The sequence below is a fragment of the Rhea americana genome, unplaced genomic scaffold, assembly GCF_003343005.1.
Source record: "Rhea americana isolate MKP2758 unplaced genomic scaffold, rheAme1 scaffold_138, whole genome shotgun sequence".
Classification (NCBI taxonomy): domain Eukaryota; kingdom Metazoa; phylum Chordata; class Aves; order Rheiformes; family Rheidae; genus Rhea; species Rhea americana.
In genome coordinates, this window is record NW_028185461.1 from 908,818 (window position 1) to 909,082 (window position 265).

Genomic DNA, 265 nt, shown 5'->3' on the forward strand with positions numbered 1-265 from the left:
AGTTTTTTGATTCACTGCGTGCTAGAGCTGGGCTGCGCTCTACCAGTCTTCTTGCATGGTCTTCCCATAAAGGTCTTTGTGGGCCAGTGGGATGATGGGTTTTGTGCATTTTGGGGGCTAGTCTATCCTGGTGATGGGTGCTGAGCTGGCTGGGCTGTCTGCGTGGCAGCCTGCAAGTGTACCTGTGCCAGAGGGGTAACAGCCATGAGCTTGCTCTTTCTGCTTAGCTGGGAACCTCCGAACACATTGAATCAGCCAGTAAAGA